The sequence below is a fragment of the Ambystoma mexicanum genome, chromosome 8 (assembly GCF_040938575.1).
Source record: "Ambystoma mexicanum isolate Mex_15411 chromosome 8, UKY_AmexF1_1, whole genome shotgun sequence".
Taxonomy (NCBI): Eukaryota; Metazoa; Chordata; class Amphibia; order Caudata; family Ambystomatidae; genus Ambystoma; species Ambystoma mexicanum.
Window position 1 is genome coordinate 371,683,783 of NC_090929.1, and position 17,500 is coordinate 371,701,282.

Sequence of the window (17,500 nt, forward strand, 5' to 3'; positions counted from 1 at the left end):
ATGAATCGCCTTTTAGACTCTAAGCCTATGGATAGGTCTATGTATAATATAGTTTAAATAGATTTTGCATGGGAACCAAAAAAGGATCTGTTTATGCAGTTCCCTCGTGAGACAGCATCACTCTACTCTACGTCTCCTCTGGGCACACGCAAGACTGTCCTATCCCTGGCTGGCCACTGCCCCCACTGTCTCCACTGTCTCACTATCTTTGATTGAATGTGGTCAACAATGCATTCTGGGGCATGAAGTCCTGGATGGGCATCTGTACTAGGCAGGACAATGTGCATGATTTCCCAAAGGGTAACCCACCCTTTGCAACACAACCCATCCTCTTCGTCATCTGTGGGTGCTAGGAAGCCATGGCAATGGTGAACGTTGCACTTCACAAACATAAACATCGACCTCAATAAATGAATAGACCCCCAGACTTCCCTGTGCAGTCAGTCTAAAAATGCAGAGAGCTATGTGCAGCTATTCTCCTTTAACTACACCCCCCTGTGCTATGGCATTATTCTATTATGTACACACACACACACACACACACACACACACACTAATGCAGCAAACGCCCCATGACTCACAAGAGCTTTGCAGTTATACTCCTACGACAAATTGAGCTCAGTTTAACGCCACAAAAAGAACACTCGCCCACCACAGACACTCAGTTACTCTCATTCCGCACGCACACAGAGATGTGCAGCGACACTCATGCAACGCCCAGCCCCGTGCACACTTTCACCAGTCGATCACATGCAGCGATCCCCACTCTCTTGCAGCGGACCTGAATGTCAGCATCCAAGAATCTCTCATTTCCTCTCCTTCTCCGAAGTGGCAACGATGCGTGTCTTGCATGAACAACACTAGCGTGCGGGGTCTTGTACTGAGTGCATTCCTGTCTCATGCACAACCCCACGAATGCCCCTAAACCTAGAGGCGCTCTGTTGGCCTGGCACTTCCCCGCCCACACTAGGGATGCGAGGAACCCAATAGCGCCCGTGCTGCACTGGGCACTGAATGCAGTACTCCCCCCACAGCCTACCTCAGCACAATCTGGCCGCAGAGACAGGCGTGCAGTGCCAGTGCAGAGCACTCTCCCACCCCACCTTACCCCTGCTAGTCTCAACATGCAGGCAATACGCATCCAATGCGGTGCTAGATCAATGTATCAGCAATTTGTATTCATATGGGAGTCCCCCTTCAGTACCCCCTTAACCCTCTCATCTATACCCCTACCCTATTAGCCGCAATAATGTTAAAAAAACTGTAATAATTCTGGCTACATTTTTGCAGGCAACATTCTTTTGTCAGCAAATCCACCCAAAGGTCCATTCATAGGGACTCCAGAATCCTCTCCAACTGCAGTTTTCGATAAGAATACAGTGCTCTGTAGTCATACCAATGAAAGCTGGGCGCTATACAAAAAAGCTTTGGTGGTGATATTATAGCTGGAAAATGCGGTGGATCTGGACATGCAGTGGGTAAACTGTGCATATGAGTCTGGACTTGTGGATATATGCTTGCCAGAGAAGGCCACCCATGGCTGCACCTGGCTTACGGTGGCATCACCTCAATGGATGAGGTGATGCCTCCTCCATTGAGCCTAGGATGGAAGTACCTGGGCATGTGAGGTTGTCCTTGGGTGGATACTGCCAATAGCAGGGCATACTAGGTTTCCGGTGGCATTAAATAAAGACAGACCCATCTATCGGTTCTTGATATTTCCAATTGTTATCGGCATTTAAGGAAATATCCCCAATGCTGCATGTTCTCTAAATGCCTCGCCACACACGCAGACACGGTTTCAATGAGATCCTTTTAATTAGGCACACACCAGGTTCAAAGGTCGGTCCATGCAGTGAGGTGAGGATGAATGGGAGACTTATTAAAGAAGATCAGTGAGGGAATGGGTCGGATGAGTTGGACTCTTGAAGGGCCATTAAGGGCCCTCAGGTTATCTGTGTGGCTCTTTCTAACGTGGATGGGTGTGAAGAGGCATCAGTCCCAAGCAGAGGCGTTGCTAGGGGGGGCTAAGGGGGCTATAGCCCCTGGTCTGTTGGTTGTAGCCCCAGATAGAATCTCAGGAGCTACAGCCAAAAGGCTAGCTAGCCCCCAGTCCCAACAGTTCCAACATCAGCATAGCCCCGGGTCTTTTCCAGACCTAGCAACACCCCTGGTCCCAAGCCTGCTGTGCCCAAGGACTCCGGCTACACCTCTGTGGTGAGGCCCACTCAGGCTTGAGCTTACTTGTATTCCCTCGCCTTTGGGGAGAGGTCAAGGCTCTTTTGCATTTGCTTGCCCCTATACTGTAATGGCAAGATAGTAAATAAAAGAAATGGGATGGAATAACTCGGGAGATGGTCAAGCGGGAGTTAAATGTTGCGCCAGGCTACCCTTTGTTGGGTTTTTTCTGCTTTCTCTGTGTATTAGATGCTCTGCTGCCCCGGTTACAATGCCTGTGACAAAAGGACTACTGTTTGGCAGGAGTACAGGGCTGAGCAGTCGCTGAGCTGCCTACTGATACCCGAACTAATACGAAACCAGCCCTGATTCTAACCATAAAAGTGAAACAGGCACAGCCTAAAAGTTAGACCTCCTGCGCCTCTTTGGTGGTGCCTGCCAAGAACAGGCTACACCTTCAGGGGGGCTGCTGATGACAGAATAAACCCAAATGGCAATAATACAAAGACTCCAAAATAAAAGACATCCATTCAATCTTCTATACAAAATATAGACTTAATAAAAAACAACAAACATGCAGACAACTCATGAGAAAAAAAACTAGGAAAAACACCCATGAAAAAGAAACGCAGAGAATGCAGACTTTCATGAAAGGGCACTCTGGGTAGATCAGGAGGGGTATTCAGGCAACAAATTGGCAACAATGTCACTTTATAAGGATATGTCTGAAGAGGAAAGTAGAGAAGTTGGCCTTAAAATTCACTATGGCCCCTAAAAGTGGAACCGGGGGAACAGGGCGTTCATAGTACCTTTATTCCAAGCTAGTCTTCTTGGTGCTTCAGCTGCAGTTCAGCTTGAGTGGAGTAGTTTGTGTCAATGCAATACCACTGGCGGTCGATGTCAAGTTCATTCGATGGTGGAGAGTTGGAGACGGTGATACAACGTCATCCAGTGGTTCACAGCGGCAAACGATGCTTCTGCTGGGTCAAGTCAGCGGTTGATGGCTTCCAGCAGTTCATGCTGGTGCTCAAATGGATTTCTCCCATGGAGTCCAGCCAGCAATGGGGTTGATGTGCAATGGGCCGAATGGGCAGATTGGGGGCGCAAAATGCAGCTTGAAGGTTTGTAGAGTGCTAACATCAGCACCACAGGTCCTGTGGCAGCTCAAAGGCCCCAAGAGCAGTTGGTCTGCGTCAAAGGGGTCTCGAATCATGAAAACAGGTTTCCAAGCTGCTTCTAGACTTCTGGTTTGCTGGTAGTCCCAACCCAAAGGCTCCAAGATAAGGCAAGTCCTTTATTCCAACACTCCCTCTCCCCCCCACTACAGGAGTCCTTCAGCTCCACTGAACAGGTTCCTGGTTCCAGTCTAGTCACCAATGTGGCCTTGGTTCAACAACAGTTCCCTGCACTGCTCCATTGGGATGGTTTATTTATTTTATTTATTTAACATTTTTAGTCCATCACAACTCAAGCCTGCAGGCCTCAGGGCACGCAAACAACAAAGAAAAAAAAACACAGACAACAATCCTGACCAATGCACCGCAATCAGAGTACCGAGGGAAGTCGGGGCAAAGCTCGGGAGTCAGGGAGGCATACCGGAGGAAACAAAATAATACTAATCTGGTTAAAGATTGAAGTACGTTTTCAGGCCCTTCTTAAACTTTAACGGTGCATCAGTCAGTCTGATGCTAGGTGGCAGTGCATTCCAGAGGACAGAGCTTGCCTATGCATTGGATTCCTTCTGTCTTCACCTGTTACAAGGGACTTTGAAGTGGCCACTCCAGCCAAGGTCCAGCGAGTTCTTCTTGTCCTTGTAAGAGTGCAAAAAATAATCAAAGTATAAGGAGGCATCTCCTTATAAAGGCAAATGTCACGGGGGATTGCTCCAAAGCAAGCCAGCTAGAAGGGGTCTAATCCCTGCTGTTGTAAAAAGTGCCCTTTGCCTCATAACATCACAGCCAGATTGCCTTGCCTGCAGGATAAGTAGGCAGGAAAAGGGAGCGAGCACTAACAGACACCAAGATGGTGGAACTGCTCTCTCAGCCCACCTCTCCCTTCTGGCTACCTTAATCCCTCCCGCTTCCCACGCTGACTCCAGTGTTCATCACCCTGGCAGGAGAGTGGCTTTCTTATGTTAGTATTTCCTTTCAATCACCAGTTCCCAGGAGGTCTCATAGGGAGTGCTCCTGTGCCCTGAGAAGAAGGTATTGTCTTGTGGAGAATCAGAGTGGCAGCATACTGGACCTTGTTCCACATGACTTTGTTGAGACCGTCAGACCAGACACTAATACACATCAGTCCTGTCATATCTGGGCCCTTCTCAGCAGAAACCTGCGCGATACCAAATTGCTGTGGCTCTAAGTAGTCACCATGCTCCAACCAGGCATGGATTATATGTGAATATTTAGGTGTCACCAGACTGACTAAGGCATACAATTATTCAATTGGGAAAAAGAGGTGCAGAAGATTAAAAAGCCACCTCTGCCTACCAAAATGTTATGTTACAGCAGCTGTTAGTAATGGGATGGAACCTTTGAATCTGCCCTGTGCCACTGCATGGCTGGTAGGGAGGGTGCCAATAGACTTCCTTTGCAAAGGCCTGTAAATGCACTATAATGTTGTCATGAGCAGTTTTACACAAAACATGAGGGGTGTGAATAGCAGACCTCCATTTCAGAAACACAATTATATGCCTCATTTTATAACAATACATTATTTTTTAAAGCCAAACCCTGGTGAATGGCAATCAGTCGCAATGCCTTTAACCCTGCAAATGCTGTGGTACGATGCTGTCTTTAGGGTGGCGTATAAAAGCATAAAAGAACCACAGAAAGGCAAACAGAAAATACCGACTAAGCTCGTTCTACAACGGGCATCCTGTGTTCTATAAAAACAGACTGTCATTTGAGAAATGTCCTTACACATTAAATGCATAGTGAAACGGAATTGCTTAAAATCTAGCTTTGATATTTATCAAGAAAAAATGCACAGAGCATAAAAAGGTTTGTGCCATAAAATCTGCATTTGTCATCTAGTTCAGAATCTCAGCTTCGGATTCACATCTTTGGGTAGGTGGGGGAGTGGTGTATAGTGCAGTCCAAAATGCTCAGCACGCGATTGCTTAATGGTTGGCAAGTGTCAAGGACCCCCTTAAAACTTCAAGAATACCAGGATGAAGGCACATCGGAGGCCGCACTGAATTCTGGTATTTTCCAAGGGGGTGGGGGTTGTATTGCTGTCTCTAAATAGGCACAGTAAGGCAATCAAAATCACACTCATAAAATGATAAGTGCCAGGGTGTAGAAACCCCTCTGGTAGTTGGCCCAGAAGTGGAATCCTGCCAATGATTAGACAGCCCCAAAGCTCACCTTAAACGCAGAAAAACATGCAACATGGCCAATTGCACGCAACATTAAATGTATTGATCAACGAGGGCTAGAGCATGGCATTATGGGCATTTAAATCGGTGATCTCATATTCAGACCTCTGCAGCAGGCACATTAACCCACCGAGCTATCTTTCCCAGCATCTTACTAAACCCCTCCATTTTGAAAGCAGAACTCCATTGGCAAATGCCATAGGCGCACGATCTGGAGGAGCAATCCTCCACCCTCTACAAAAGACATGCATGTTGGAGAGAAAAAATACATTTCCTGTGCAGGCTGTTCGGCTCGGTAAAGGCATCTTTCAAAGTGGCTCTGACCTTGCTCGCTGAAAGCTGCCTCGGCGAAGGGGGATTCCTAGAAAGGACCGGCCCCGCCAGCATGCACCTGCCGTCACACAGGAAACATCCCGCTTTGGAAAGATGCTGGGTCACGAATCCCGCCGTCACACACGGTCCATTCCTGGGCGGAGAGACGGTCCAGCACGGCCGCCGCGGCCCCGTCTCTGGAGCCCGCTGCCAGGGATCCTGCTGACGGGCTTAACGAGCAGCCGCAGGCAGCCGCGAGCGCCGAGGAAGGGTCGGAGTCATCCTCCTCACACACGCACTCACACACACACACACAGGCGGGCGCGCTCGCCAATCGATAAGGAACGCTCGCCGTATCAGGCAGCCGCGGCGCTCGATAGCAAGCGACAGGCGCTACCTGCCGGCTGGCATGTTAGCGCGGCGGTGGCGTGTCCTCCGCCCCCGCCCGCCACAAGCGCGCACACAACACACAGCAGCCCCTAACGCAACAGAATTGGCAATTATTCTGTTCTTAAAGGGAAGCTGGCGGTTTCCTAGTTACTATTGATGCGCATGGCATCGTTTCTCGGGCCGCTGCAGTAAGGGCAGCCTGGCGGGCTGGGAGCACCCACGCGCCGCAAAGGAGGCTTGGGGGTTTAAAGGAGCCCTTCCTCAAAAATATTCATACAACACCGAGTACCCGTGCAACCTTCAATTTTCCGAACCATCATTTCGAGCTAATTGAAGAGATTAAAAGTAGCCCATTGGAACTGGACCATAATTAGGTTATGAAGATGCAAGTTTTCAGAAAGTGCCAAAAGCATCTCCCTGAGAACGAACGCAAGTGACCTCGGTGATGCATTGCACAGTCTTCGAGCACCAGCCAAGGCGAAGGAAGCGTTTCCAATGCACGTCTGGAGTTTAGGACAAGGAACCATATATTCTGCAGACGTTCACACCTTTTAAAAGCAAATAGTCGACAACACTTTTGGGCTGCGTGTTTTTATATTGATGGAGCATTGCTCATCATTGCACTCTACTCAACGCCGCCTGGATGCTCGCCTGCATCTGGGGAAGCCAGACATCATATTTTTACCGGCTGGTCTGGGTGGAAGGTAACAGCAGAGTGTGAACACGTATTGTAAAGAATGTAGTACTCCCCTACATGGGAGGGACATTGCAAGTCCCTTATGGGTGCTGTATCCTCGTGAAGGCCTCATTAGTGACTGACTGCATTCTTTCAACAACTAAGAATCTGTGTGGGATTATATTGATTCGGATTGCAAATGGTCATTGTAGCGCCTTCTGCCACTATTGGTGGCCTCGCTGCCCTTGGCTCTGTAAGAAATGAGGTGGAGGTGGGGGTGGGGGTGGGGGTGGGGCAGTCATCAGTGGTAAAGTGGGAGAGGCAGATGCAAAAACCAGTGTTGATGATTGGTGCAGGTCAGAAGTACTCAGTTTCTGTGTGCCATTCTGCCTTGAGGCTGGGAATCTTGGGAGTATGATCAGTGCTTTAAATGGGGCGGCCCTACCCGGCCCTCAGTACCTGCACTTTGCATTTTTGTGCACTAGAATACCTGCATTTCTCAATGCCTGAAAGAGTACCGGTCCTCAACTAAGTTGCAAGGGAAAATTAAAGTTTTTCATGTCACTTTATCGCAACTTAAAGGACTAAGCTTCTGCAGCCTTTGATGGGGAAAGCAGCGCCCTCGCCTTCGTCCTCTTTCACCAGCTGCAGTACCCACAATATCTCCTCCAGGGCCCACCCTGCAGAAGAAAAGGAGAGACAAACATGCAGGCGCGGAACACTGTTTCACGAAGCGGGCTTCACCTGTTAACATTGGTGTTCTCTCATGGAGCAGGGATTGATTTGGAAAGCCTAGGAAATTACTTTCAGATGTTTCTTTGCTATTAGCAGTGCTTATTCAAATATGTAAATGTTTAAGTAATTGGAGTGGAGATGAAGCGTTTTTAACTGAAAACTCACACACCGCTCCAGTTACCTACCAAATTTTTTATTAGGCAATATGAACAATAATAAAACTCCCCTTCTAAAGCTTAGCTTACAGCTACGAGATCTGCAGATTTGATACGCAAAAACGAAGTCTAATTTATTATAAATATTTACACTTTTTTAACACAATGCATAACAACAAGCTGGAAGTTTGTGTGAACGGATCTCAGATACACTACTTTACCAAAGTGTGTTCTGCTTGGCACATGATTCAATCTACCTGGGCATTGCCGCAAATGAAAGGGCATGCCTAAACGAGACATGTGTCCAAGGTGCCGCGCCGAAAGCGCGGCTGCAGTATGTCTGGCTTCGTAGCTTGGGGAGTACCTGCACTTCTTATTTTCCATTTAAAGCACTGAGTATATGCTACTAAATGAGCTACATAAGGTGAGCTATGTCTCCTGCTGTAACTACAGGTTACAAGGACCAATGTGCCTCAACTGCAGGGTTGCCTTATAGTGCAATCAGAGTACAGCCAATATACCCGTTAGATCTTAAGAGTTAGCAATTTTGCTGGGCTTTAAATGTTCAGAAAACCAGCACAGGATCAGAGAAAACAATACCTTCACTCTCCAGCACAGCAACCTCACTTCCGTGACCCACTTGCCACCTCCCCACCCCATCTTTGCTTTCAACAATACTCTATTTTATAAAGATGACTTGAAAAGTACACATCATAATAAAGGACTCATATAAATATGTAAATCCATACAAACGCGCTAAGATAAAAGGAGTACCATCATAGTCTTATCCCCCGCATCTTGTATGGAACACTACAAATACCAGAATACAATGTGACAAGACAGAAAAATGGCCTGTGGTTTGTGAATGTACTTGCAAGACACACAACAAAAGAAAGGGGTGTAAAGGTAACTTTCCTGTTTTTTAGTGTCCGACAAAGGCATTGTTCATATATGATTTTAGGAAATTGTGACATTTTACTGAAAACATGCCTTTTGATGTATCAGACGAAAATAAGGGAGATGGCTTTAAACTTTTTTTGTGACATATGTTAATTGTCTTGGAAGAAAGAAAATATTTTGCCGGCCAATGCTTTGCTATGTTTGTATAGCACCTCCTGCCGTCCGTTATGGCTTTGAAGCACTGCAGGTTGAATGAACGCTGGCAACCTGAAGTCTGAACAGACATAAGCTACGAGAATTCTTGTACTGTTGCGCCCAGCTACCTAAGGGTTTGGCGCGCATTATCAAGTCAATAAACAAACAAACATGAGAGAGAGAACATTGCATGCAAACCGTAAATAATAATTAAAGTGACTGTTCAGTGATTAGCAGAAATTACTAGTGAAGTGACATTGTGGAATAGATGTAGAAAGAGAGTTGAGGTGCAGAGTGGGTTGCTATGACAGAGACTATGTGACAGATGAACTGAATTTTTCATATGACGCAGCCATTTCCTATGGGGTGCAGTGCTATAGGAGGGAAGGGAGCTACTATACATTATTGTATAAACCTCCAGGAAACCGTTTACAGCCGAGGGCTCTGTAATAATTTACCTGCAGAACACAAGCAAAATAAATGAAATGGTGTCACATGCTAATTAAATGCATAATTATTAAATATCTCAGAGGTACAGTCAAAGCATGTTTACTTGTAAGGTCATTGAGAGGACAATCAAAACTATAGGCCATTCACAGGCTGGGCAACTGATCTACTCCATGCGTGGGCACAGAACTATATATATTTGAATGGGCATTAACACTGTATTGGGTACCATAATAAGTGTTCCTATTGGTATGTCAAGTAAACAGGAGGGAAGATGCTTCGAGTGCGCACCCCATTAACAGACCACAATCGAACAAACACAAAACAGACAGAGCCATCACTGGAATGAGATTATAGAATCAACCATTTAGGTGAAAATACAGCCACTAGCAGAGACGAATAGCGAAAAGGCATTACCGTCATTGGCAGTATATAATGTGCTCCGGTGCAGAGCGGACCTTTGAGTCCGCATGTATGCGACCACAGGTCTGGACACCACAGGCTAACCAACTTGTACTCAATGGAGCGTGCCACCCAAGACAGAGCAGGCCAATCACTGATGTGGTAACCCATCCCAGGGCGAGAATCCACAGAATAGGGCTTCCAAAACCGTATGGACCATAGAAAATGCACAGCAAAGACATGCAGCCACGTACGGCACCTGCAGGCATGTGTGAAAGATTTCCATCTATCCATCAAGGTGTGAAAGCACAGGCTTTTAAAAATGTGTATTAATACATCAAAGGGATTCAGGGAAATCGGTTTCTGAAAGGGCAGTGCACTAATCGGACACCCCTTTCAAAATGGTACATGCCAAAATGATGGCAAACACAGCTGTCTTACTGTAACCAGTCTGATTACACGAGCGTGCCAGCTATGCTGTCGCACAGAGCAGGTTCCAAGTTCACCTGTGCATCCCTGACAGCTACTGTGGCACAAAGTCACTGCAAGCAGAGGTAGCAATTTAACATCTGCACTTATGATCTAAATTAATTAGCTGCCTTAATAAGTCTAGTGGCAGGTACGTCGCTAAATGTAAGCCATGCCTAGTTGTGGCAGGTTGACTGATAAGAGCACACAATATTGAAGTCACAATAATTTGATATCACAAGTGTCAACTCTGTGAGCATGTCTGAGATATGACAATACTGTTGTATATTGATGTCAAGGCTGACGGACAGTGGCGTTGCTAGAGGGGACCTGGGGGGGCCAGTGCCCCCCTCTTAAACCCTGTGCCCCCCCCTACGTAAGGCGATCAGTGACTGTGCTCTCTGTTCAAGGTGTTATTTGTGTCACTCACTGAGGCAAATGTCTGCAGACCACACTGCAATACTCCTTTTGTCTCAAAGCGAGCAGTGATCGAGCAACTAGCAGCCCCTCCCATCAGAATGTAGTCCACGAAAGTGCTAATGATGGGCCATTAGTCACTGAAAGGTTTTGTGCCTGCATTCTGATGGGAGGGGGGATGCAGTGGGGTGTGGGTAGTTGGTGTGCACAAACGCCTCTCTGCAGGAGTGCTTGTGACGTCACATTACCTTTCATAGGTGCCCGTGCCCCCCCACACTTGTGTCTGTGCCCCCCTACTTTTGTCTTTGGCCCCCTCTGTGCCCCTCCTAAATTTGATTCCTGGCGACGCCACTGCTGATGGACACCACAGCTCCCTGGTGGAACAGTGGCAAGGATGCTGCTACATTATTGTCCAGGAGGAAGAGACAACTTTCCTCAGGGAATAGGCACTTCACCTGATTTGTACGCCTGGGTATGGTGCTTCAGAGGCAGCACTAACACATCAGGGTACTAATCTTTAGAATGCCTTTGATCCCAAAAGGCATGGGAAGGGGGAGAGGCTAGAGTAGCCAGAGATGGCAGGTAGGTCTGGAGAGGGGTCCCATCATTTTGCTTTCTGTTAGGGTTATCTCCCCTTCCCCGACCCCTCAATTTCCTGCAAGAAAGGCACTCCAGGTGAAATGTCAGATGGCAAAAGCCATCACCCTGTGAGACTTGAATGCAACAGAGACATTTTTTGAATACGAGTCAGAGTGAACCCGACAGAGGGAGACTGATATTCAACGAGGGTCTGAGCCGAGAAAAAGGGGACTGAGGGGTGAAGAATCATCACCCAAGTACAACTAGAAAGGAACGTTTGTTTACAATTTTGAACATACCAGGCCTTCCGAAGCAAAAGATCCAACTACCAAAAGTCCTGATAATGCGAGAAACTTTTTGTGGATCTGAGCCCGAAGAGGGGGAACCAGGAGTATCACCCAACGTACATTGGAAAGTGACTTTTTGTTTGTTAATTTTGAACACATCAGGTCCTCAGAGGCAAGAAACTTTTTGTAGAAGAGAGACTTAACCACCGTAGCTCCTGATACCTGAGAAATATCGTCTCATGCTGGGAAAGCTGGGGGTGTGCTGTGCTCAGGAGTCCCACCTTGTCCCGTGCTCACAACGTGGGGAAGGGAGACCACGGGTATCACATCCTGACTTATCATTTGTGAACACTTCTTTCTTTCTTGTTAATCCAATGACACTCTCTTTTTGTATTTAGTTGTAAGGTTTAGCAATAGGTTTTTTTTTGTACAGGCCCTTTTATTTGACAAGTCCCCACTAGGAATGCCTTATTATTTGATGGTCATAGCTTGCTTCCATCTTAGATTTAGGTTTAGATTGGAAAAACACCTAATCTGCATAAACAGTTTAATAAACACCCTTGAACTGTGATCACTTGTGTCTGTCTTTACTGTTGCCACTATGAGTTCCTTACACACCCCATAGGGAGTGGGCATAAGTGAGAGCACACCTTCGTTAGAGCAGGAGAGGTGATGAGTAATAGGCGGACCCTGGTAGAGGGGAGTTGCACATAGCCTCAGCGACTGTATGGTTGCGTTTTTTGGGGGAGAGGGGTGACATTTTATTGTGTAGTTGTTAAAGCAGCGTTTCGAAGGAATAAGAGAAAGATGTGCTTGCATTAGTAAGTGTTGTTCGTCTTGTTTTAACCGTGTTGACCTAGTTGGAAGGGTCTTCACCGAAAGGTACCTCATGTAAAATAGCATGCTTGGCATTTATAGGATAGGCCAAAGAGAGGAGTTGTGGATGCGGCTCACAGTCTACTTTTACTAACCAAAGGGGAAGATGATCCCATGGAGAGGGCTGTTGCCTACTAACTTGGAATGAGAAGTCGGGCCTGAGGAGAAGGCCAGTGTGTTGGGTGAGAGTCCGTGGGTGAGCCTGTGGAGAGGGCCAGAGCGAAAGAAGAGCGAGACGAGAGACAACGGGTGAATGTGGGTGTTATTGAGAAAAGGCTGTACAAAGAAAAGTAGGAGGGGGTGCCTGGTATAATTGGGACAGAAGGGAGGACAGTCAAAAAAGGTGGGACATAATGGCCTATTAGATAGCCCCTTAGACCACATGGGTAAAAAGTTGCCCCAATATCGCGATAAAATATTAAAGTATAATTTTCAGTGGGTCCAGGAGACTGCGGGTCAATATTTACATGTGTGGCTGGGAGAAGGAACATTTGACAGTAAAATAGAGAATATGTTCTCATATTTGTTAACAAAATACAAGGGCTCAAAGTTAAAGAGTAAGCAAGCCATATTGGGGCTTTGGAAGTTTTACAAGGAAAAAAAAGGGAAGCACATGAAGAAAGAGGTAGAAGGGACAAAGGATGGGGACGGACCAAGCTCTCCGTCCCCACCCTACGGTGTCTATCCCATCCTGCAGCCCAGGGTGGGCTATACAAACCTGCAACGGAAAAGCCCAGGGGTGGGAAGAGGAGACAGAAAAAAAGAAGGACAGAGACTAGTGGCGGGATTAAGCACATGGAATGGGAGAATGGAAATACTTAGCAGACATTGAAAAGAACACGCAAAAACAAGTGGACGCATTATTTAATGAAGCAGAGAGGGTGATAGAGGAGGAAGTGCCAAGTAAGAATAAAGGGGATAAGGGGCAATCGCTGTCGGGAAGGCTACAATTTAGATTGGATGACGAAGAGGAAGAAGGGAGAGAGGAGGAGGCAGAAAGAGGAGATGAAGGTAGCACAGCCTCCGACGAGGAAGGAGTAAGGGAAGGTTGGAGCAACAGAGAGGGCGACGAGAGGATGCAAGACAAAACCAGGAGCAGGGGGAGAAAAAGAAGAATGCAGGACACCGAAGAGTCTGAAAGGGAATGGACAACTTTGCTTCGTAGTAGAAAGGGTAAGATAAAGGTTGGTCTAGCCCAGGCCACCAAAGGGGGAGGGAGAACAGGGCTCAGGACGAGGCAAATGCCACCATTACAAAAGCGAACAGGAGACGCACATTATGTACCATGGCAGGCAATGGACCGGGGCAGACATTGGAACGAATGAATCTATTATGCAGCCTGCTATCCCTTGTGGCAGAAGCCAGCAAATGGATACAGGCGCTCAAGAAAAAAGACAGCTGGGGTGACGCTAGCAGAAGGGGACATGAAGTTTATTCGTGACCATAATCGGAGAACAGGGGTACAAAATATGGGAGCAGGCGGGGTACAAGGGAGTGAAATTAAGCACCAATGGCCATAATGGGGCTCCATTCAACAACTGCTGAGCACACGTTATGGGAGGTGCTGAGAAGCATGATAGCTATGACCTGGGGACAGTGATGACACATAATATGAAGCCAGATAACCCCACAGACTATATAAAACAGGTGCAGGATCTCTGGACGCAGAATACTTGAAGGTCCTGGGACGAGTGCATACCCTTGTTCTACCACATACTGGTCAAGGGGGTTTTCTGACGGATGTCCAGGCATCATTAGACAAGATTTTTGGAACAGAAGCAAAGGGGTGGCCAGAGATACAGGCAACAATAGTACGCTAATGTAAACGAAAGCAGGAGAGCGAGCGGCAGATGGCAAAAAATGCTGCCATGACAACAAACAAATTACTACAAAAGAAATTGGCACGTTATATAATCGAAGGGGCAATTCTGGTGCCTGATGCTGCCACCGTAGCACCAGCTCAACAGGGAGGGTTATGTGCAGCCGCGGTACATACCACAGTGGGGAGTCCCACAGCAGGGGAATTCTATACAGGGAGGATTTCTTCAAATGGGGAGAGGGTACTCACAACGAGGAAGATGATACAGAAGAGCAGGATACAGAGTTTTCAGACTGTGCTTTATATGCAGGAACATCAGGCACTTTGCACGCACAAGTCCTTTTGGGCAACAAGCAATGTAAGTGGCACAGCATCAAGGGTTTGTCACAGAACAGCCGCAGTGGCAGCAGATGCAGCCCCCACCAGCCCAGCTGCAGAAAGGACCGACACCCCTGCCACATGGACAATAGCAGGTCCCAGTGGGGTCAGCAGAGGGTGGAAGAAAACCTCTAAACATGACACAAACACCAGCACTAGCAGCAGGAAGTACAGTGGTGTTAGGACAGAACGTGGTACCCCACTACACTCGGTCAGCATTGTTGGAGGAAATACTTTCCCTTTCCCACAAAGTAACCCACAACAATAGGGGGGCCTACAGAGAGCTCGCTTGTGTCCAAGCTTAGCAGTAACTGATGGCCTCGAAGAGGAACCCGAGGTAGAAGTCAAAATAGGACCAAGAGAGTTCTCATTCCTCAGATACAGGAGCAACCACATCTTGTATAAAGGAAGAGGGATTTCCTCAGTCAGATGAGGTGATATATACGCAGTGCTTCTCTGGTGCAGTAGCGACGGTTCCAGTAACAAAAGACTTACCATTAACCATAGGAATGCAGCACATCATAGCGCCACTACTATATTCCAAAGACACCCCTATTAATATACTAGTGAGAGACTTGCTCAGCAAACTAAACACCACAATATCATTCACGGAGTAAAGAATGGTGTGCACAAGGCCAAGACTTTACTACAATCGAGTGGCTGCACTCCTTTTAGCAGTGCATGCTCAAAACACACTACGAAGCCAACCCATGTACCCTAACATGTTTCTGTATGGGGCCAAGATCCTACTGGATTGGGTACTGGGAGTAAGAGGAAGGGTGTTCTGATGGCATTAGAATTCTTGTTTAGACCACAGTGCCAAAAGGATGACATACAAGGGACCACGCTCGTATCACAGCTATAAGAATTAGTGAAATGCAAAGATATGATCATCCCATGTGGGACAGACCAAGACAACATTGAATGGCATACAATGCTATGCATCGACCCAACACGGACAGTAACAGGAGTAACGGATGACCAACTGTTTTATGACGGGGAGAGGAGGGAGAGATGGTATTCCAGCTACAGATACCCTGCCCAGTAAAAGTAGTAGAAAAACTGGTGCTGATACTGACAACTAGTGAAAAGGGGACACAAACACACAGATGAAGATCTTAAAAAGGTTCCAGAGAGACTATGGACCAATGGGCCCCTGAAGGTGAGCTGCTACCCAAGCAAAAACAATACACATTGTCCACAGAAGCTGGTGAGGGAATATACTCGACTCCACATGCATTATGGCAACAGGGCTTCATACAGACATCCTCATCACCATGCAACACCGCTATATGCCCAATAAAGACATCAAAGGGTAGATCATGGAGATTTATACAAGATATACGCCCTTTTAATGGTGTAGTGGAACAAGAGTGTCCCCTTATACTGAAACCTGCTACAATACTGTGCAACATCCCAACAAAGGCAAAATACTTCACAGCCATTGACTTGAAGAATGCCTCCTTCTCCATTCCACTTCATCCCAGCTCTAGATACTCGACAGCATTTACGTATCGGAGAACCGGGTTTGAACACACTAGGTTTCCCCAGGAGTACAACAGAGTAATCCAAATGGACTTAAGCAACTTACAAATGTCAAGCACGGTGATAAAATACATAGACAATCGGTAAGTGTGCAGCGACACTGAGGAAGAATGCAGGACCGATTTGCTACATCTTCTAACATTGCTAGCAGACAAAGGATATAAGGTGGACAAGGAAAACTGCAATTCTGCCAGGAGGAGTTGTGTACTTGGGGCAAATAATATCAATCAAAGGGCATCAAATAAAACAAAAAAGTGGAGGCAATCCACATGACTGCACACCCATGCACAGTGAAGGAAATGCAGAAGTTCTTGGGGCTGTGTAATTATTACAGAGCATGGGTTTTCAACTACTCTACATACACAAAACCATTACTGCAGGCTCTTAAAGAAGCATAAAAGGAAAAGAGGGAACTGAAATGTACACAAGAGATAAATAAAAGGTTCACAGAGCTAATAGAAGAATTGGCCCATGCACCAGTGTTGGCCACCCCTAAATAGAAAGGGATGTTTTACTTGTTCTCTCACTCAGATGGCTCAGTGATGACTGTGGTCCTCACGCAAAAGAAGCAACAGGGATACAAACCATCTGCATACTATAGTGGTATTCTAGACCCAGTGATGCAGGGGCATTTCCCTTGTGAACAAATGCTTGCAGCTGTAGCGTCTTCAATAGAGAAGGCAGCGACAATCACCATGGGGTGCCCCGTAGTACTGTACGTGGAACATTTGTTATTTGCCATTTTGGAAAAATCAAAGAGCACATTAACCACACAAAGGGCAACAGGGTATGAGGTAATACTGACAACCCCAGCCATTGAAGTAGTGAGGTGCCCTGTGGTAAACCCGGCAACATTCAAAGCAGAACCCACATAAGAAGGGGACTAAATACATGACTCTGCAGCGCATATGGACAGAATGGAGGGGGAACATACAGGTAAAAGAAGAAGAAATAGAAGGGGCAGACATGTCTTCATTGACGGGTCATCAGGCATAGACCCCAACATGGGAGGGAGATATACGGGAGCTGCGATCGTGTCTTACAAGAACGTGGGGCTATGTAATAACATCCCAGCAGAGGGTACCATTGCATTATTCAGCACAGCCAGCAGAGTTAGTGACAATAATCAGCACATTAAACATGATGGAAAGGCACACAGCAAATATATTTTCAGATTTAGCTTATGTAACATTGACCATACATTCAGGGCTGATGTGGTGGGAGAGAAAGAGGTTCAGGAGAAGTTATGGTTCCCCAGTACAACATGCTGAGTTACTCAGACAACAGAGAAGCACTGAAACTGCCAGTGGAGGTGGCCATAATAAAATGTGCCACTCATACAGGTGTGCAGGACCAAATATC

At 46.8% G+C, this 17,500-nt stretch overlaps 1 protein-coding gene across 5 annotated transcripts in view; it reads right to left on the reverse strand.

Moving 5' to 3' along the window:
- The window catches only part of LOC138471946 (uncharacterized), an 835,353-nt gene that overhangs the window by 673,250 nt on the left and 144,603 nt on the right, over window positions 1–17,500 (reverse strand). For 2 of the 5 annotated variants that reach the window (XM_069609826.1, XM_069609829.1), the window contains exon 1: window positions 5,882–6,333. The exons of 2 other annotated variants lie outside the window; for them this stretch is intronic. The gene's annotated coding sequence lies outside the window, so the exon portion shown is untranslated. Of the gene's footprint in view, window positions 1–5,881; window positions 6,335–17,500 lie in introns of those variants that run through there. One more of the 5 variants, XM_069609832.1, reaches the window with a different exon arrangement.